Raw genomic sequence first — 21,377 nt, 5'->3', positions numbered from 1 at the left:
CACTGCTGCACTCACACACACACTGCACTCACACACTGCTGCACTCACACACACTGCACACACACTGCTGCACTCACACACTGCACTCACACACGCTGCTGCACACACACTGCACTCACACACTGCTGCACACACACACACTGCACTCACACACACTGCACTCACACACACTGCACTCACACACTGCACTCACACACTGCTGCACTCACACACACTGCACACACACTGCTGCACTCACACACTGCACTCACACACGCTGCTGCACACACTGCACTCACACACTGCTGCACACACACACACTGCACTCACACACTGCTGCACTCACACACACACACTGCTGCACTCACACACACTGCACTCACACACACTGCACTCACACACACTGCACTCACACACTGCTGCACTCACACACACTGCACACACACTGCACTCACACACTGCTGCACTCACACACACTGCACACACACTGCACTCACACACTGCTGCACTCACACACACTGCACTCACACACTGCACTCACACACTGCTGCAATCACACACACTGCACTCACACACTGTTGCACTCACACACACACACTGCACTCACACACAAGAGAAAGATCCCCCGTATATCCTGTAACAGACTGTCGGGGGCAAGTTCTGTTCGCGAGTAGCAGCAGCAGCAGTACCTATGAAGGCCGGCACGGCACACGAGGGGGTGGCGGGGGTGGCCAGCACCGCGCCCGACCGCCTTTGTCTCCCCAGGGGTGAGGATGCGGTCACACAACGGAACCTCAGGCCGCCTCCCCCAGCCGTGTGCCGTCCCCACGCGCTCCTTCAACCCCGGCGGGGAGGGGAGCTGATGAAACGAGCGCCGCTTCCCTCGTCACTTCACGGATTTGCCAACGCGCGCGTCCCCTTCCACGTCGCGAGCGGCTGCACAACGCTGAACCCTCCTCTCCCTCCTCTCCCTTCTCGCTCTCTGCCTCTCTCTCTCTCTCTACCTCTTTCTCTGTGCTCAGGCGAAGTTGGCGGTGTAAAGAACGAGGAAAAAAGATGCTGCAAGGTGACACTGACGGCTGCTCTGTGCTGCTTCCAGTGTTCGTGGAGCCTTGCTCTAAGCGCGGCTCTGGCTGGAGCACGCCACGTACCACACACACGTGTCGGTGATGTGCAGCGCGACGTCCTCGAACGCTGTGGGGCCGGACAAGCCCCTCTCTGTACCAGCGTGGACGGCATCCACGTGTTCACGTTCTGAAGCGCTCGCTCGTCAACGTGGCGTGCGCGATGATCACCACCACCACCACGTGGCTTTTATTTCGTGTTGTGCGCGGTGCATTCAGCGCCACAGCGCGTGGATTTATAGCGTTTGTTTTAATTTGTGTTGCTGGTGACTTTGTGTGTTTCGTATCGGAATCGCCTCCAGTGCTGTTGCTGCTGGCGGCAATAAAAGTTGTTTAAAAGTCAAAAGTCTCTCTCTCTACCTATCCCTCTACCCCTCTCTCAGCTGAAGCTCTCCCTCCCTTCCCTCTCTCTCGTCGTGGCCCAACAGCAGCAACAGCAGCCCTCGGCTCCTGAATACGTTGCCAACAGTGACAAATGAGTGTCGCTTCGCGCACACACGCGCACGCTACGAAAACAAAGTTCCAAAGGGATTCGGAAGTGCGAGCGGACACAGCGTCACACGCAGACGTGGGCGACACGTGTCAGGTGACCTATGCCATGACTCGCCACCCCCTCCCTACCCATCGTAGCAACGTGAAATTTCCACCACTGGCTCAGCGCTGTAAACAGGAGACGAGCAGAAATCCGCTCTGGCATTGAGGAGCCCTTACTAATTGATTGGCCGTGTCGGGTGGCGGCGGGTCTAACGGACACATTTATATTTACGCGATCTTACCCCAAAAACAACCTCCATTATGCAATGCCGGATTAAGCTAGTGCGGGGCCTGTAGCATATGTTATAAAGGGGCCCTAAATAAAAAAAAACATTGATATTAAAACACAAATGTTGAAATTGCATAGTAAAGTAATTGGATTTTTTCATTTGCTATACAGCCAAATAACACGACAAATCGCTAACCTTAAACACCCAGTCGTTCGTAAAAGTTGAAGGCGGTATAGTACTACAGTAATAGAGCAAGTGCATAATCACTGAACCGGAATTGATAGCTTGAAAGCATTTGGCGCGGGGCCCGTGAAAGCGCGGGGCCCGTAGCATATGTAGCTACTTTTGCTACTAAGATAATCCGGCACTGCTATCATGGATCATATTTGGTCGCGAAAACCACTACTAACTACTACGACGTGTTGAACTTATGTACGTACACGTTTACTGGAACAAGCCATAGCTGAGACGATCCCAACCCGAATGGAGCCGGTGGTGTGACCTTAACCCCGAAACCGTCACCCTGACCCTGCTGGCTGTAGGCTGCCACTCTTTCAAGCTCCGCCGTGTTAAACCGCGCATGACAATTTTCAAAGCTCACCGTTCTGCTTGAAGAAAGTAAAAACAAAAATTGGTGAAAGGTTTGAAACCTCGGCTGCCGTGTCGCGAGTCGGGTCAGCTTAGCCCCAACTGCTTGCCTTATAAATGTATTCAACAGAATGAATCTGATAATATTCACAACCACTTGGAAATCGCCTTTCATATCCACCAGTGCGCGTTGGACCGTGGCTGATTACGACGATGTGGCTTCCGAGCGGTCATCATTACCTCAACTGGGCCGAAGTCTTCAAAGCTCACCGCACCGGCTACGAATCCAATCCTAATCAACGGCGGCTACCGGGGTCACGGAGCGCCGGCTGTGCCGGCTCCGTGGCTCCGGCACGGGTCCGTTTGCTAGCCCAGCGAGAGTCCGCGAGAGGAGGCCACCTCTCGTGGCGATTGCCGCCGTGATTACGTCTTGCAAAATGAAACCGACCCCCTCCTCCTCCATTCCTGAGACGCAGCGATGCGGCGGGCGGAGGAAGAAAGCCGTGGCGCTAGGGCGGGGGGAAAAAAGCCGCCACGGCTTTAAAAAACAAAAAAACCTCTCCAGCGACGCCGCTGCGTCCGCGAGGCGACGGAGTTCGCGGGGCTGCCCGCGTGGGCGACCGGCGCGCGGCGTCCCCGGCATCGTTCCCAACCGTCCCCTACCCCCCCCCCCCCCGCCGCTACCCACCGCCCGGGGCGGTGATGACGCAAAAGTCTCTCCCGATCGCCACGCCACCCGATGGGTTGTCACTCCGCCGCTGGACGAGGGGCCTGACCGCGCCGCAAATGTCTCATGGCGATCATTCTACCCGCAAAAGGGCTGTGCGGGTGCACGGACGGACGTGTGTGGGTGCACGGACGGACGTGTGTGGGTGCATGGATGGACGTGTGTGGGTGCACGGACGGACGTGTGTGGGTGCACGGACGGACGTGTGTGGGTGCACGGACGGACGTGTGTGGGTGCATGGATGGACGTGTGTGGGTGCACGGACGGACGTGTGTGGGTGCATGGATGGACGTGTGGCCGAACTGTGGAAACTCGTCAACCGCGATGCGTGACAACGGTGATAACCGGCATCGCAGCCAGACCTGTTCCTCCCCCAATTCAACTTAGCCACGGTGGCTAGGAGATGTTAACTACCTCGCTTGGTATCCAGGAGGTCGTGGGATCGATCCCGATCCTGACAATGGCTGCTGTATATTTGGAGTCTGCCTCTCTCTCTCTCTATCATCATCATCACGGTGGCTAGGAGATGTTAACTACCTCGCCTGGTATACAGGAGGTCGTGGGATCGATCCCGATCCTGACGCCCATATATTCAAAGTTTGCATGTTCTCTCTCCCTGTAGTCACGTGGATTTCTCTCCGGGTTTTCCCTCCGCGTGTGGAGTCAACGTCGCGAGTATTTGCCCGCTATAAATGTCCACGCGACGATAAGCCACTTTCCATTGAGCTATCATTTGTGATGGCCAGGTCGCTTCTGAAAGAAGAGCTAGTACATAGCACGCCAGCCGGTCCTTCACTGGTAAAATAAAAAAAATAGTTTAGTCGTAGTTTTAGTAATAGTTTTAGTAATAGCGCGAGTAATAGTTTTAGTAATAGTTTTAGTTATAATTTTAGTAAGTGTTCATAATAGTTTTAGTAGTAGTGTTAGTAATAGTTTTAGTAATAGTGTTAGTAATAGTTTTAGTAATAGCGTTAGTAATAGTTTTAGTGATAGTTTTAGTAGTAGCGTTAAGAATAGTTTTAGTAATAGCGTTAGTAATAGTTTTAGTAATAGTTTTAGTAACAGTGTTAGTAATAGTGTTAGTAATAGTGTTAGTTATAGTTTTAGTAAGTGATATTAATAGTTTTAGTAATAGTTTTAGTAGTAGTGTTAATAATAGTTTTAGTAATAGTGTTAGTAATAGTTTTAGTAATAGTTTTAGTAATAGTGTTAGTAATAGTTTTAGTAAGTGTTAATACTAGTTTTAGTAATAGTTTTAGTAATAGTGTTAGTAATAGTTTTAGTAAGTGTTATTAAAAGTTTTAGTAATAGTTTTAGTAAGTGTTAATAATAGTTTAGCAAGTGTTAATAATAGTTTTAGTAATAGCGTTAGTAATAGTTTTAGTAAGTGTTGATAATAGTTTTAGTAATTGTTAATAATAGTTTTAGTAATAGCATTAGTAATAGTTTTAGTAATAGTGTTAGTAATAGTTTTAGTAAGTGTTATTAATAGTTTTAGTAAGTGTTATTAATAGTTTTAGTACTAGTTTTAGTAATAGTTTTAGTAAGTATTAGTAATAGTTTTAGTAATAGCGTTAGTAATAGTTTTAGTAATAGGTCCAGTAAGTGTTAGTCGTAGTTTTAGTAATAGTTTTAGTTATAGTGTTACTAATAGTTTAAATTTCCCACAGTAATATTTAGCTCTGGCCCTGCCCGTGGACGCCTCTGCTACTCCTGCTGAGAGGTGCAGTTATTTTTTTACGGCCTCAGCAATTGCCCCGTGCTCACAGTGGCATCGACAGCGGCGTCGGGGATACAAAGAGGGCGCACGTCAAGGATGCAGCCCGCAAGCAAACTTGATTGAAAGCTACGCGGTCGTTCATCATCTCCTGGCGTGCGTGCGGGAGCGGCGATGCGGGGTGTTTATAACCGTGACTGAACTCTGACACCCGGCAAGCCAAGTTCAATTCCTGGCCAAGGCCAGGAAATTGTCGATTGATGTCTGCGAGCCGCTCTCGTGCCCCCTTCTACCCCCTTCGCCAACCCACATTGACCGGCATGGTGAAGTATGGTCAAAAACCCCCTAACGCAAACATGCGGTCATAATACATGCAAGGCTATCCCGGGTGAGGATGTTGATTTCGTATTTTTTTTTAAACTTCTTCCGCACCGCCCGTAGCCACCAACCGTGCTCGTCCGGAGGCGCGCGGCTGCGGTGGACAATAAACATCGCCACTGGGGAGACAAAGGCGGCCGGGCCCTGTCGCCGGCCACCCCACCCGCTCTCTTCGTTAGGCGCTGCTCGTGAACGGCACTTGCCCCCCGGCAGTCCGTTAGAGCTATGCCGGGGGGGGTTGGGGGGGGGGTTGGGATCTTTGTCTTTGTACCTCGGCGATAGACAAAACACGGCGATGCGGGGGGACGCCAAAACAGCAACAACATCAACAACAGCAGCAGCAGCAGAACGAAAAAGTAATAATGGAAATAACAACGCCGGAGAGCGCGGCGAGAGGGAAAAGACGGCGCTGGCAGGGCCGCACCTCGAGACCGGCGCGGTAATTCGAGAGTTGGAATCTTGGCATTAGCCGGCTGACTGCCACTTTGAAAGTGGCTCTCGTGTGTTTTGGTTTTTTGGTGGCGGTGGGGCTGCGGGGACATGGCACCACTGCCCCCACCTCGACCCCCGGCTCCACAGTGTGTGTGTTGGGTCACTCACGGCACCCCCACACCCACCCCGCAGTGTGTGGGTGTGTTGGTCACTCACTCACCATTCACTCCCCCTCGTGCTAACTCCAGGTGGAGGTGCCCTGCTCGTGGTGTGGCGCTGTGACGTCTCTCCCAGCGGGAGGGGACAGGTTGTGGATTAACCGCGCTGGACGAACTAACAACCAAACAGACGACTAGTTAACTAGACAACTAGTTAACTTGACAACCAGACAGACGACTAGTTAACTAGATAACTAGTTAACTTGACAACTAGACAGATGAGTAGTTAACCAGATAACTAGTTAACTTGACAACTAGACAGACGACTAGTTAACCAGATAACTAGTTAACTTGACAACCAGACAGACGACAAGTTAACCAGATAACTCTAAACTACTACACTACAAACTAGTTTTTATCTTACCAGGTAAGGCCCCACTGAGGTGCTATGTAACTCTTTATTCAGAAGCGACCCGGCAGTCACAAATGACAGCTCAATGAAGTGGTGGCTCATCATCGTCGTCATCGTCGTCACGCGGAAATTCATGGCAGCGGCCAAATAACCCTGGACGTGTGACGTCGATTCTAAATGTGGAGGGGAAAAAGCGGAGGACCCGGAGAAACATCCACGAGACCACGGCGAGAGAGAGACACGCAGACTTCAAGTATACAGCAGGCATCGTCAGTCGGGATCGAACCCCACGATCTCCTGTATACCAGGCGAGGTAGTTAACATTTCCTAGCCACCGTGATTATGATGATGAGAGAGAGACACGCAGACTTCAAATATACTGCAGGCGTCGTCAGGGTCGGGATCGAACCCCACGATCGCCTGTGAACCAGGCGAGGTAGTTAACATCTCACAGCCGTCGTGATGATGATGATGATGAGAGAGAGACACGCAGACTTCAAATACACAGCAGGCGCCCAAGCTGGGATCAAACCCACGACCTCCTGCATACCAGGCGAGGTGGTTAACATCTCCTAGCCACCGTGATGATGATGATGATGAGAGAGAGACACGCAGACTTCAATTATACTGCAGCCATCGTCAGGGTTGGAATCGAACCCCACGATCTCCTGTATACCAGGCGAGGTGGTTAACATCTCCTAGCCACCGTGATGATGATGAGGAACAGAGCGAGAGACACAGACTCAAAATGTACAGCAGCAGGCACCATCGTGAAGGTAGACTACCGCGAGATGACCGATGGCTCCAATAACCAATCAGCACACAGACGGTGCGTCCTGCGTCTCCAGCCAACCTCCGGTTTTTCCGTGGCGATCGATAAATACGCCTCGGCACCCCGCCACTTGGCGCTTCGGTTTCATCCGCGTCATGGATCCCTTCCCGCGTAGCCCCCCACCCCCCCCCCCCGGTGACAATCCACAGCTGACCGTGAAGTAAGCACACATTGAACGTTCGCAGTGGCCGCGGAAATCGGCGCAACAGGTCGCGAGCGCCGTCTGCTTGGCTCACGGCGAGGCGTTAAGAACCCCGGTCGGAATTCAGAGACCCACCCCCCCCGACCGCCCACGACCGCCCCGACCGAGGCAACGTGACAGGGCCTCCCACTCCTGAAAGCGAGTTGCCGTGACGCTTTCCCGGCAAACCGTCGAGGAGAAGACGGTGTTCGGCGCACCGAGCGACGCTTTCGGACGCGCATCCGCGGCCGTCTGGAACGCGCTCTGCCTCCATCCGACATTAGGAAGCCGCTGGGAGCCATGCGCTTTTAAATGTAAATTGAAGACTCACTTCTTTTAGAACCGCTTTCTCTGTCTTGATCTCGTCGTCATTGACCCCCCCCCCCCCCCCGGGGTTCGACAGAAGTTCAACGTACACACAAGCAGAATAATAATAAATGTATGATCGTGTGTGTGTGTACAATGTGTCCTGCCCAAGCCCGCTGAAGAGTCAACAACATTGCGGCGTCTCTAGCGTGGGCATGTTCTCAAATCCTCGTGTCCCTCCGTCTCTCAAGTCACGTCACGCGGGCGGTGTTTACAATGTTGCTTGTGCTGACAAAGGGCACTCTGAGGGGGTTTCAGGAGGAGGAGGGAGGAGGTTGTACGAGTTAAAGCATCGATGGTCAGGACAGATTGCCGAGAAAATTCGACGGGACTAAAGTACAAAACGTGGGTGCCACTTCAAAGGCTGCAAGAGACGAGGTTACATGATAATGATGATGATTATCATCACGTATTTAGTATTTTTAAACACGTGACAGCCAGACCCAGGCAAGTCCGAGCCCCAAGCCTCTCTTCCAGGAGAGGGTCCTGCGAAGTTTTCGCAGTCAAGGTGGTGCCGTAGTCGCTGCTGCTGCTGCGTCGTCCAAATCGCGTGGCGAGGGGATCTGTTCAGCATTTTGGACGATTGTTTTGGCCATCGCACGGTACGCTTATTTTTAGCAGCCGAGGGAAACCAGAGAACGGCAGGGAAACCCACGCAGAGCGAAGGGCGGGGCAAGGCACTCCCCCCCGAATGGGGAGTCGAACCCAGGCCCCTGGTTGCCGTGATGCGCCCTCCCAACGTGTGTTCACGCAAAGTTGCTGTGGCAGGAAATTATACTGCCACGCACCTTCATTAAGCGGGCAGGGGCGGGGGGGGGTCTCTTAGGACTTTGTGTCAGTGGGGTCCTGGCATCGGGGAGGCTAATCCAGTTTCATTACCCCGAATGTGCGAACACGCGCGTGCACGTATGCATGTGTGTACGTTGAAGCGGTGGTGTAGTAGCGGTTAGCGCGCTGCGCTACGAACCTGGCGACCCGAGTTCGATTCCCGCTCACGGCCAACGTCGGTGACGATTATAATCCGAACCGGTCCTGGGCCTCCCCTAAGTCGACTCAGCCTCTAAGGAGTACCTGGTGCGGTGTGTTAACATCGCCACTGGGGGAGACAAAGGCTGGGCGTGGTGCTGGCCACCCACACCCTCGTGTGCGGTGCTAACCACTGCCCCACCGCTCCCCATACGTACATACACATAGAGACAAAGATCCCCTCTGTAGTCTTTAACAGAATGTTGGGGCAAGTGCTGTTCGCGAGTAGCAGCACCTACGAAGGCCGGCACGGCACACGATGGGGGTGGGTGGCCAGCACCACGCCCTCGGCCGCCTTTGTCTCCCTAGTGGCGATGTTTACACACCGCACAAGGTACTCATTTGAGACTGAGTCGACTTAGAGGAGCCCTGGGACCGGTTCAGATAATCGTTACTGGTGTTGGCCGTGAGCGGAAATCGAACCCGGGTTGCCGGGTTTATAGCACAGCGCGCTAACCACTACACTACCGCACACACGCACACACACACACCGCACGCACACACACACAGCGCGCGCACACCGCACACACACAGCGCACACACACAGCGCACACACACACACCGCGCACACACACACCGCACACACACACCGCACACACACACAACACACACACACCGCACGCACTCACACACACCGCACGCACACACACAGCGCGCACACACACACCGCACACGCACAACGCACACACACCGCACACACACCGCACACACACAACGCACACACACCGCACGCACACACACAGCGCGCGCACACACCGCGCACACACACACCGCACACGCACACACACACACACCGCACACACACACACCGCACACACACACACCGCACACACACACACAACGCACACACACCGCACACACACACACACCGCACACACACCGCACACACACACACACCGCACACACACACACCACACACACACACAACGCACACACACCGCACACACACCGCACACACACATCGCACACACATACACACACCACACACACACACACATCGCACACACAACGCACACACACACACACCGCACACACACACACACAACGCACACACACACACCACACACACACAACGCACACATACCGCACACAACGCACACACACACACCACACACACACAACGCACACACACCGCACACACACACAACACACACACACACACCACACACACACACAACGCACACACACAACGCACACACACCGCACACAAACACACCGCACACACATACACACAACGCACACACAACGCACACACACCGCACACACACCGCACACACACAGCGCGCACACACACACACCGCACACACCGCACACACACCGCACACACACACCACACACACACACCGCACACACACAACGCACACACACACACACACGGTTCACCCCCGCTGTCGTGTGCCGCTGCATTTGCGGCCCCCCAGTCCGTCCGTCTCCACCGCGTTTCGCCTTCCCGCTCCCCCCACTCCTCCTCCTCCTCCCGGCACGGAGCACGACACCCACCTCTAGCCGCAAGCCGCCCTAAGAGACGTCCACTCGGCGTCGGGGCAGATTCCCCCCCCGTCCTTCGCTCCGTCGCTCCGTCGCCGCGCGAACCGCCGCCGCCCCGTGCCGTGCCGTGCCGCCGTGGTGCCGCGAATGCCCAGAACGGCACTCGCGGCCGCCAAATGCTCCCCACTCCCCACCACCACCACCACCACCCCCCCTCCTCCTCTCCGGGCGCGGGCCCCACTCCGGGTGCTGCCGGCCGCAGCTGCTCACGTCAATCTCACGGGGGGGGGGGGGGGGGGGGCCTGGGCATCCCTGCGCTGCGAACTGCCGCAGCTGACGCGTGCGTGCGTGCGTGGATGTTGGTTAGGACGCTCCTGACAATGGGCTCGTGACGTTTGCCTGGGCAATCGAAGCGCCACGAGATAAATAAAAATGGGCACCGGTGCCAACGGTGGCCGCGCACCCCCCGCGGTCGGCGAAAAGTCCAGGGTTGGGCCTGGCCAACGTCGGCACCCGGTCGGAAAACCGTCGGGGCCGCGACGTGGAGCCCAAGGTCGATCCCGGCGTTCCCCGTCCCGCCGAAGGAAGCCGCTCGGCTCGCGGGCGGCGGCGAGCGCCGAGGCGTCGTCGGGTTGAGCGCGGCGGAGGCGTTGTCGCGGCACGCCGCGGGCAAAAGCGTGCCGCGGGCAAAAGCGTGCCGCGGGGGTGAAATATCCCCCACGTAATGTGAGACAGGAAATCGGCAGCGAGCCGACGGGGGCAGCCGCGGCCGGCGGCCGGGGGAGGATCTCATCTCCCGATTGGGAAATTGTTTCGCAAGAACGACGACGCCCGCTCCGAGAGTCGCTCTCCGTCGGGGACGCGATGAGCCCCGCGGCGTGGGTCAGTGTGGGTCACAGAGGGTGAGCGAGGGTCGGCGTGGGTCGGCGTGGGTCAGCGTGGGTCAGAGGTCGGCGTGGGTGAGCGAGGGTCAGCGTGGGTCAGAGGTCGGCGTGGGTGAGCGAGGGTCAGAGGTCGGCTTGGGTCGCTGTGGGTCAGCCAAGGTCAGCGTGGGTCGGAGGGTCACCATGGGTCAGCGTGAGCCGGCGTGGGTCGGCATGGGTCAGCGTGGGTTAGAGGGTCAGCGTGGGTCGCCGTGGGTCAGCCAGGGTCAGCGTGGGTCAGAGAGGGTCAGCGTGGGTCAGCGTGGGTCAGCCAGGGTTGGTGTGGGTCAGTGTCCCCGTCCAGTTGGCCGCTGCTGCGGTTGCCGCAACCCTCCGGAGAAGTCCAGCGAATCATGGGAAACGTCGAATCTCGAGAACGTCCCTCACGAAGTCGCACACAGCAAGCCCTTTGATACCCACGCGCTCAACCTTCAACGGCAAACTAAACACAACGAGCAGTTCTAAAGAAGCCTGCTCGGCTGAGGAGGTGTTCCACTCAGATCTGTCCTAGCTACGAGACGAGACAGCCAACACGCGCGTTGGCCCTCGGAGTGCAAACGATTTCACCTTCCTCTTTGGTTCTATTCGGTAACGTCACGTAGGTAAAAAATAAAGCAAAAATCATTTTTTACCTACGTGACTTTACCAAATAGAACCAAAGAGTATGGATCCTTGCAGCCACGAAAGCTTCAAATCTAGAATTGATTTCACCTTCATTTAAGCGTTAAACCTCTGTACCAGCGGGCCTGGGCAGATTTGCGAGTGGTTAATGTGTAACCGGGCCGAAGGTATTTCTGGAAAATGTCACTGCGGACCACGGTAATCCCGTCGGCCGGCTGGATCCTTCACATTGCTGGAGATTCCGGGGGAACGTTGCGCAGGTGGCGCGGACGCCTTCAGGGAAAGCCCCAACGAAACGCGGGCGTCGCGATGCCACCGAGCGCCGCTGGCCTGGAGCGCGGTTCCAAGGGACCGCTTCGAGACGAGGTTTGACGACTCCTCGCGGTGCTCTCCCGTGTATTTCCTCCCCCCCCCCCCTCCAGGGCGATGAATTCCATTGGAGTAAAACAGAAGCGGAGGTGGGGCAGGCGGGCGGGGTAGCAGCAACGCTCGCAGCAACGACGGCCTGGGTTCGATTCCCCATCGTGCGACTTTACGCGTGGAGTTTCGTACGCCCCCACCCCCACACCGTTCCGTGTGGATTTCCCTCCGGTTTCTTACCATAGCAAAAACACACATCTAAAACACGGCCGGTTACGTCGCAACATGCCCAATGCCTGGGAAAAGTTCGCCCGCAAATTGCTCGTTGGCGATTTTTTGCACGTTGCAACATTTCCCCTCTGCCGCAAAAAGAGACTTGGCAGGTCCCTCCTGGGGAAATTGAGACTCACCAGCGAGGGATCTCCTGGGTATGCGCGCACGGTGGCGATAATAATAGCAATGATCCACAGCGGAGATTTGTTGTGGGTGAGATTAGTAAGGGGTTTGTCACGTAAACATGCCAAAACACGCCAAAACACGCCAACTCGTGACTAGTAACGAACGGTGACTCGTAACGAGTAATGAATTGCCACGTTTTGTTCACGTGACAAACCTTACTCATTGGCCGTGTCAGGTGGCGGCGGTTTTAACGACACATTTACATATTTTCGCGATCCAACTCACAAAAAAACCTCAATGTGTAATATTGGTCGCGAAAGCCTCCTTAGTGTTAAAGCCAACAATAACGATCATGAAGACCAAGAGGAAAAGGAATGCGGCGTGGACGCGATGTCCTTCTGATGGAACACGGGACGAAGAATTCCCGTTCCATTCAACAAGTCAAGCAACGCGATACCGGCAATGCGCGCACAGTGCACCATACACCGCGCGTGTGAACACGTTCACCAGCAACGCAACACGTTCACCTGCAACGCAACGCAACGAACGCACCGCGGGACGTCTTCTCGTCAGTGGATCGCCATCCGGGAGCCACAACGGTCGAGGGATCCGCGCTTGATCGGCGAACGGTCAAAGGCGTCACGGCACAATTCGTGCCAGCGGGGGGGGGGGGGGGGGGGGGGGGTGCATACGCCACGCGCCGGCGACGGGAGATGCCGGATCGGTCCCGCTGGCCTTGAAACCGGCGTGGCTCTCAAACGCCAAACCACACACCACGAATGCCCGGAACGCCTCGGTCGCTCGCTCACTCGCTCGCGACCCGACACCCTCCAACGCTGCCGACCTTCACGCACTGCACTCCCCACACAGATAGCTCTGCGTGTCACAGACACCCCGACTCCGCGTGTCAGACACCCCGACTCTGCGCGTCACAGACACCCCGACTCTGCGCGTCACAGACACCCCGACTCTGCACGTCACAGACACCCCGACTATGCGTGTCACAGACACCCGACTCTGCGTGTCACAGACACCCCGACTATGCGTGTCACAGACACCCCGACTATGCGCGTCACAGACACCCCGACTATGCGCGTCACAGACACCCCGACTCTGCGCGTCACAGACTCCCCGACTCTGCGTGTCACAGACACCCCGACTGTGCGTCACAGACACCCCAACTCTGCGCGTCACTGACACCCCTACTCTGCGCTTCACAGGCACCCCGACTCTGCGTGTCACAGACACCCCGACTATGCGCGTCACAGACACCCCGACTCTGCGCGTCACAGACACCCCGACTCTGCGCGTCACAGACACCCCGACTTTGCGCGTCACAGACTCCCTGACTCTGCGTGTCACAGACACCCCGACTGTGCGTCACAGACACCCCAACTCTGCGCGTCACTGACACCCCTACTCTGCGCTTCACAGGCACCCCGACTCTGCGTGTCACAGACACCCCGACTATGCGCGTCACAGACACCCCGACTATGCGCGTCACAGACACCCCGACTCTGCGCGTCACAGGCACCCCGACTCTGCGTGTCACAGACACCCCGACTATGCGCGTCACAGACACGCCGACTCTGCGCATCACAGACACCCCGACTCTGCGCGTCACAGACACCCCGACTCTGCGCGTCACAGCCACCCCGACTCTGCGAGTCACAGACACCCCGACTCTGCGAGTCACAGACACCCCGACTCTGTGAGTCACAGACACCCCGACTCTGCGCGTCACAGACACCCCGACTCTGCGCGTCACAGCCACCCCGACTCTGCGAGTCACAGACACCCCGACTCTGCGAGTCACAGACACCCCGACTCTGTGAGTCACAGACACCCCGACTCTGCGCGTCACAAGCACCCAGCAACAATGCAGCCCCCTCGCTCCGCCGTCACTACCCCATTTACAATGACTCGTCAGAGTCCCGTGACTCTATCTCAGGAGGCAGTCGTTTCATTTATTACATCGTAGCATCTGGCGGCGAGAGGAAGCCGAGTGCGTGTACATTTGCACTATCTGGACCACGCTTATCCGGACCATGCCGTCGCCGGTGGTAACGCGGAGGGCCCCACCAACGTCAGACGGCTCGCCGCCCCGGCCCGAGAGTTCAAAGTTCAACGGGGCGAGCAAGTCGATCGGATGGAAGATTTCATTTTTCTTTTCAGCGACAGACCGAGGGAACAACAAACAACAATTCACGGGCCCGCATAAAGCACAAGGGCAGACTGCGACCGAGTTTCTCGCGCTCGCCAATGCTCGATTACGTATAGACTATTCGCCGCGGTGGCGAGGAGATGTTAACTACCTCGCCTGGTATGCAGGAGGTGGTGGGTTCCATCAGCCGTATATTTGGAGATTGCGTGTCTCTCTCTGCCCGTAGTCGCGTGGATTTTTCTCCGGGTCCTCCGCTTTTCCCGCTCCACATTTAGAATTGACGCGTGAGCGTGTAGAGTATTTGGCTTCTGCTACACATTCCCCACGTGATGATGATGAGCCCGCTTCTGAAAAAGAGCTATTATATAGCAGCTCAGTGGAGCCTTAACTGGTAAAAGAGTTTCTCTCCGACAACCTCGTCAGCACAGTGGCACCTCGGTACACGTCGTTAAACTCGTGCCAGAAGGGGTAGGAGGACTTATACCGAAAATGACGAATATACCAAACTAATTTTCCCATAATAAATTAAGGGAAAGGAAATAATCCGTTCCAGGGTATAGGAAATTATATTTAATATGGCATATTATACATTAATGTGGTTGTATAACATAAGTTAGACACTATTTACTAAAATGCAAACATAAAATAAATGCATAAATAAATATAAATAAAATTTAACATCACTTTACCTTGCTGAGAGGAGTTAAAATGGCAAAAAACACGTGAAAATTCACAGAGAGTTATAGCAAGGGTTGTGCACTGAACGAGATCTACTATATCCCAAAACATCTTTTTCTCGTCAAAACACAACGTGTACCAAATTCGACGTATTCCAAAGCGGTCGTATACCGAGGTATGACTGTATTCCCAACGTGAATCGTATTTTTGTTAAATAAAAAGCAATAACAATAGAAAGCCGACGTTTACAAGTATTCGGCCCCTTTTGAGACAACAACTCTGGAGACTTACAGCGAAACTTTCCTGGGCAAAATAAAATAGCCACCGTCTCGACTCACCCCCCACGCACTCATCCATCGGACGCAAAATAATATAGTGGGGAGCGTAGGTAAGCGGGCAGCACGTCTCCTTAGTATATCCGACTCTCCGCATACAAAACAGAAGGATTATGTACGCAACCTATCGGCCCCCACGGCCTTCTGGGAGTGAGTAGTTTCATCAGCGCCGATTCGGCACGCGCACAACGCCGGGCCGGTTTCGGCAACCCATTGCCTCATCAGCAGAGCAAGGCTTGCTGATGAGGCAATGCCGGGCCGGTTTCGGCAACTCATTGCCTCATCAGCAGAGCCAGGCATGCTCGAGTCAATGCTGGCGAACTGCCAGATGTCGAGGGAGAAGGACTCCCCCTCCCTTGCTAGAGGTTGATATTCACCGATCGAACATTGACGGTCATCTATGACGACTCGTCAGGTCACGATGCACGTGTTTGTTCTATCACGTGAAAGATTGATTTATTTCGGCTCTGTTGGGTGGAGGGGGGCACACGACACACGGTGCCACTGCACGCGCGCGGCATCCCGACCCAGAAATCAATTATGAAGACTAACTTCAGGTTGCGAAAGCCCGATTGCGCGCGTGTTAGGCTTACAAGGGTATTTGGTTGTAAATTGAATATTTCCTGCGATTTTAAGTTCACGTGGGCCGCTAACTATAGCACACCCGGTAACTTGTTTTGCACCCGTGCGAGGAGTGGCATCAATATTGTAAACAAACGAATTAAAGCATTTTTTGTCACAATTATCAAAATCGGGAATTGGCCAAACATTCAACATCCCCTTCTGAGAATGAGCCTTGGGCTACTTTGGCGAGGCATTTCTGGGTAAACGAGATCCCGCGACGTCGTAGCTGGGTCACATTTCGCCAAATTCGATAACCCACTCGCAGATTTATTAGCTGGTAAAAGTAAAAAAACAAACACAAAAGCAACGCCGCACCCGACCGGCACACCGATGCCCATTTTTTTTGCCGCCCAGTGCTGTGCTCGAGGCGAAAATGTCGGCGCCGCGAGTCGCCCAGATGTGCAAAGCGGCCTATTGACGCACGAAGGGTTCTCGCGCATCAATAAGTCCCACCCGTAGCAATGCCTGTATTTACAGCGCACATTACGGGCCATAAACAGACACGGGCACAGCCCCTTGCGGTCTTGCGGTGATCCGGTGAGTGGAACAACGCCCGACCGATTTGTGTGTTTACCATAAAAACTGCGCGTCCATCGCTCCACGACGCACCGGGCAGGTGAGGGGGAGGTGTTGTCACGTCGCCGTGGTGACGGCACGGCGTGCCTCCCCGGATCTGGGTGAAACGGACAGCCTCTCACCGCGTAGCCCCCCTTCACGGCACAGCCCCTCACCGCAGCCCTCACGGCACAGCCCCTCACGGCACAGCCCCTCACCGCAGCCCTTAGGGCACAGCCCCTCACGGCACAGCCCCTCACCGCAGCCCTCACGGCATAGTCCCTCGCCGCAGCCCTTACCGCAGTACTCACTGCAGTTCCCACGGACTGGACGCGGCATTCTCAAGCGAGTTCGACATGCACGACGAAACGTTTCCCCCTCCCGGTCCGTTCTCGTAAACTTCGGCGCAGCGAGAGCCCACAAGCCGGCGCCACCGTGGTCACCGCTAGAGTGACGGTGTCACCGCGGTCACCGCTAGAATGATGGCACCACCGTTGTCACCGCCAGAGTGACGGTGTCACCACGGTCACCGTCAGAGTGACGGTGTCACCACGGTCACCGCTAGAGTGACGGTGTCACTACGGTCACCGCTAGAGTGACGATGTCACCACGGTCACCGCTAGAGTGACGGTGTCACCACGGTCACCGCTAGAGTGACAGTGTCACCACGGTCACCGCTAGAGTGACGGTGTCACCGCGGTCACCGCTAGAGTGACGATGTCACCACGGTCACCGCTAGAGTGACGGTGTCACCGCGGTCACCGCTAGAGTGACGGTGTCACCACGGTCACCGCTAGAGTGACGGTGTCACCACGGTCACCGCTAGAGTGACGGTGTCACCACGGTCACCGCTAGATTGATGGCGCCACGGTGGTCACCGCTAGAGTGACGGTGTCACCGCGGTCACCGCTAGAGTGACGGTGTCACCACGGTCACCGCTAGAGTGACGGTGTCACCGCGGTCACCCCTAGAGTGACGGTGTCACCACGGTCACCGCTAGTGTGACGGTGTCACCACGGTCACCGCTAGAGTGACGGTGTCACCGTGGTCACCGCTAGAGTGATGGTGTCACCACGGTCACCGCTAGAGTGATGGTGCCACCGCGGTCACCGCTAGAGTGACGGTGTCACCACGGTCACCGCTAGAGTGATGGTGTCACCACGGTCACCCCTAGAGTGACGGTGTCACCACGGTCACCGCTAGAGTGACGGTGTCACCACGGTCACCGCTAGTGTGACGGTGTCACCACGGTCACCGCTAGAGTGACGGTGTCACCACGGTCACCGCTAGTGTGACGGTGTCACCACGGTCACCGCTAGAGTGACGGTGTCACCGCGGTCACTCCTAGAGTGACGGTGTCACCACGGTCACCGCTAGAGTGATGGTGTCACCACGGTCACCCCTAGAGTGACGGTGTCACCGCGGTCACCGCTAGAGTGATGGTGTCACCACGGTCACCCCTAGAGTGACGGTGTCACCGCGGTCACCGCTAGAGTGACGGTGTCACCACGGTCACCGCTAGAGTGATGGCACCACCGTGGTCACCGCTAGAGTGACGGTGTCACCACGGTCACCGCTAGAGTGACGGTGTCACCACGGTCACCGCTAGAGTGATGGCACCACCGTGGTCACCGCTAGAGTGACGGTGTCACCACGGTCACCGCTAGAGTGACGGTGTCACCACGGTCACCGCTAGAGTGATGGCGCCGCCGTGATCACCGTCAGAGTGACGGCGCCAGAAACAACACCTTGGGGCGGCGGCTAAAACAACTCCAAAAATAATTTAATTTACAGAGCGCTGAGTGAACGACGCAGCGACGAGGAAGAGGAGGGAGGAGGAGGAGGGGGGAGGAGGAGGGAAGATGAGGAGTGAAGTTGACAACCGAAGACGAGATTTTAATTCTGCGTGCGTTGGCGCCATCCCGCTGGCCCGGGGTGAGGTCACAGGCTTGGGACGCTTTTGAGGTCACGCCGCTTCACCGGGGAGGCTCTCTCCACATTTTGTCCCCACGAGGTCTGGGAATGTTCATGGGTCATGTGGTCTCCTAAGCGCACTTAAGTCTTCGATCTCGATTGCGACAGAAGACTGTTGGGCTTCAGAAAAGAGAGAGAGTGAGTTGGCGGAGCTTTGCTGTTCCGCCTCCGTTGGCCACAGGGAGTGGTTTACCGTGCGGCCCATAGTTTGGGTTGCATAGCCACAATTGCCCTCCTGTAGCTTGCCTTTAATGTATACCTACGTATATCTACGAGTCTCTATGTATCTCCGTGAGTCTCCATGGCTCTCGATATATCTCTATGAGTCTCTACGCATCTATGAGTCTCCACGTATCTCCACGGGTCTCTGCATATCTCAAAGAGTACGCGTCTCTTATGTGGCCTAAAAATCGTCAAAAAACGGGGCCTCTCTGCCATCTTTGGGCCCAAAAAAACGTCTCAAAATGGGGCCCAAAATGACGACGATAGCGCGACTAGGCAAACATTTCCTTAAGAAAAAGCACGGCCTTAAAAGATCGCGGACACAGCGTGGTGATCGTCGTGGCGATGGCGGCGATGTCGGGAAAATTCGTTCGCCGGTCGTGGTTTTGATTCCCTGGACGCACGTGGCGTGCGTGTGTGTGGTGCAGCTGTGTTTAGTTACTGAGAGGGCTACTGTTCTGTGGGAACTGCCAATCTGGGCCCAATTCCTCAGCATAATGTGGGGAGCCGTAAGTGTAGCGGTTTGCGCGCTGCAGAACCGACGGCAATTAGCATCTCAAGCCGGCCGAAAGAACTTAAAAGAACAAAACAGCAAAGCAGACGATACGCCTCGTTCACATACCCATCTTCTCCGCGACCCATCAGCCCGCGGTCTTTCTGGCGGTGCTCGTTCATTGCAGGTGACCGTTGATTGCTTTCAAGGTGAAAAATAACAACCTCTGGGGCCGATCTCGACACTCAAGTGACTCAGGGAATCAATGCCGGTGAAACTGCCAGATGTAAGAGGCAAGGGATCCTCACTCGTGTGTACGGTTAATGGTGTTAATTGGCTCCACGAAAAAAAAACGTGGTTCATTGAAATGATCGTCAATCGCACGTAGGAGATGCGTGTTAAAGGGTTTAGTTTGTCCCAAGGCGATCGTAAATTGACATTTATCACCTAGCTTATAACATAGCTTGTAATATTTAAACTCGCAATTTTAATAAATATACGTTATAAGAACCTATTAAAGCATTCACGTTAAGATGAACATGGATAAATAATGAATAAATAGAGCACACAAACGCGCATAATTTATTAGGCGGAGACGATGGATGGCTTAAGGGGTTGATGGAGAAGTCGGGGTGGGAGAACATGAATTATTGATCTTGTTAAAATTTTGAGTAAAAAAACACTAAGTATTCAAGATATCTGTTTCCATAAGCAATGCGCGCCATCAAACAATTGAAAAGCGAGCAGCCAGTTGCTCTCAAAATGCTCATAGAAGGGGTCGCTCATTGGCCAAGGTCTGCTGCCGAGTCCACTTTAGGAGTGCTCCGATTGTCCGAAATTGTCGGGTCCACGTTATAGCGTAAAACGCACATCATCAATCGAAAATGTAACGTGAACAGAAACAACAGGACCCCTACGGGGAGGCGGATCGCTAATCGAAATATCGATGGCATCGTAAACGAAGGAACCGCTGCATCTGTATATATATATCGCGGTGAGACTGATTTAAGTAGATTTGAAGTTTTCGTGACTGCAATGATCCATACTCTTTGGTTCTTTCGGTAAAGTCACGTAGGTAAAAATAAAAAAATAAAGTTAATCAAATCGCATTTGATTTGATTAACTTCATTTTTATTTTTACCTACGTGACTTTACCGAAAGAACCAAAGAGTACTGATTTAAGTACCCGGTGAATATGTGACAGAATCAACACCAACACACAGAAGCGGCTGGGTGAGGCTTTATGCCGGCTCCACCACCAGCGCCACCCCCACCCTTCGCGCGTCTCTGTGCCGGCCTTAATAGGCAATCCCGAACCGCACCTCCCCACGACCGACCGTGTGCGAGGATCAACGTTGGGCGAGCGTGTGAGCCCACGCTATTTTGTTTAGCGAAATTCCTAAAGATAGAAAGGGCCGTTCCCGAACGTCTGCGCCGCTTAAACAACGCGGCTTTGGTTTCACTGGCGGGGTGGTGGGGGGGGCTGACTAATTCAAGCTACCAAGGTACAATCACTTCGATGAATTGTCCATTCATTGACAAACAAAGACAAAGATCTGCCGTATAGCCTGAACAGACCGTTGGGGCAAGTGCTGTTAGCGAGCGGCACCTATGAAGGCCGGCACGGCACACGAAGGGGTCGGTGGCCAACACCACGCCTGGCCGCCTTTGTCTCCCCAGTGGTGATGTTTACACGCCACACCGGGCACTCAATTGAGGCCGAGTCGACCTAGGGGAGGCCCAAGATCGGTTCAGATAATCGTCACTGGTGTTGGCTATGAGCGGAAATCGAACTCGGGTCACCGGGTTAAACAACACGGCTTAGGTTTCACTGGGGGGGGTAGGGAGCTGACTAAT

At 54.7% G+C, this 21,377-nt stretch overlaps 1 protein-coding gene across 6 annotated transcripts in view; it reads right to left on the bottom strand.

Annotated features, from left to right (window-relative positions):
* The window catches only part of LOC116955741 (rho GTPase-activating protein 7-like), a 212,098-nt gene that overhangs the window by 51,903 nt on the left and 138,818 nt on the right, over positions 1-21,377 (bottom strand). Inside the window, exon 1 of one of the 6 annotated variants that reach the window (XM_032977015.2) lies at positions 10,185-10,324. The exons of the other annotated variants lie outside the window; for them this stretch is intronic. The gene's annotated coding sequence lies outside the window, so the exon portion shown is untranslated. Of the gene's footprint in view, positions 1-10,184; positions 10,325-21,377 lie in introns of those variants that run through there. 6 annotated transcript variants of the gene reach the window in all.

The sequence above is a fragment of the Petromyzon marinus genome, chromosome 61, assembly GCF_048934315.1.
Source record: "Petromyzon marinus isolate PM22_M1 ecotype Great Lakes invasive population chromosome 61, UKy_Petmar_22M1.pri1.0, whole genome shotgun sequence".
Lineage (NCBI taxonomy): Eukaryota > Metazoa > Chordata > Hyperoartia > Petromyzontiformes > Petromyzontidae > Petromyzon > Petromyzon marinus.
The sequence above is the reverse complement of the archived record's forward strand: the minus strand, read 5'-3'. Positions and strand labels throughout refer to the sequence as shown.